General features: G+C 31.9%; 1 protein-coding gene across 8 annotated transcripts in view; it reads right to left on the reverse strand.

Annotated features, from left to right (window-relative positions):
- The window catches only part of LOC118738747 (formin-like protein), a 141,258-nt gene that overhangs the window by 47,598 nt on the left and 93,043 nt on the right, over nt 1-617 (reverse strand). The window lies entirely within an intron of this gene.

Genomic DNA, 617 nt, shown 5'->3' on the forward strand with positions numbered 1-617 from the left:
CCTTTTTCCATACAAAACCAGCGATTGAATAGCAGCTTTTGGAACGCTCGCCAAACTCAGCAGCACAACCGCTGATTACTGGGCCTGGCACAGGATGGATCAATGCTTCGAGAAACAAACCAATTTACTAAAAAAGAAAGTTGCAACAATTTTAATTTTTTCAATTTAAATTTTTTTCTTTTTACTTCCCTTTTATTAGCTCGGGATGTAACTATGTAATATTGATGCGCCTAAAAGATGCAGCGATTTCTATTCTCAAGTTACATACCTGATGACAGAAGGAATGGAAATTATAATAGCGAGGTTTTAGTTTTTTAAACTATAATTTTATTTGCATTTCACTTGGCACGCTTTGATGTAGAAGAAAAAAATCAGAACAGTTTTTTAACACTTTCGATACCAGAGGCAACAACAAAATACAGGCAAATGTTGTTTTTGTTCAAATGCCCTAAACCTGCTTAATAGGCCTTGAATTAAACAAAAAATGTGATATAATTCATAACAAAAAATGTGATATAATTCATATGAAGAAAGTAATATTCACAAAATATTTTTACTTATAAAAGTCTAACAAAATATAGGGAAAGCATCGTCTTTAATAACTGCTCGTCATATTG

This window comes from Rhagoletis pomonella, unplaced genomic scaffold, assembly GCF_013731165.1.
Source record: "Rhagoletis pomonella isolate Grant_MI unplaced genomic scaffold, Rhpom_1.0 Rhpom_scaffold_00005, whole genome shotgun sequence".
NCBI lineage: Eukaryota > Metazoa > Arthropoda > Insecta > Diptera > Tephritidae > Rhagoletis > Rhagoletis pomonella.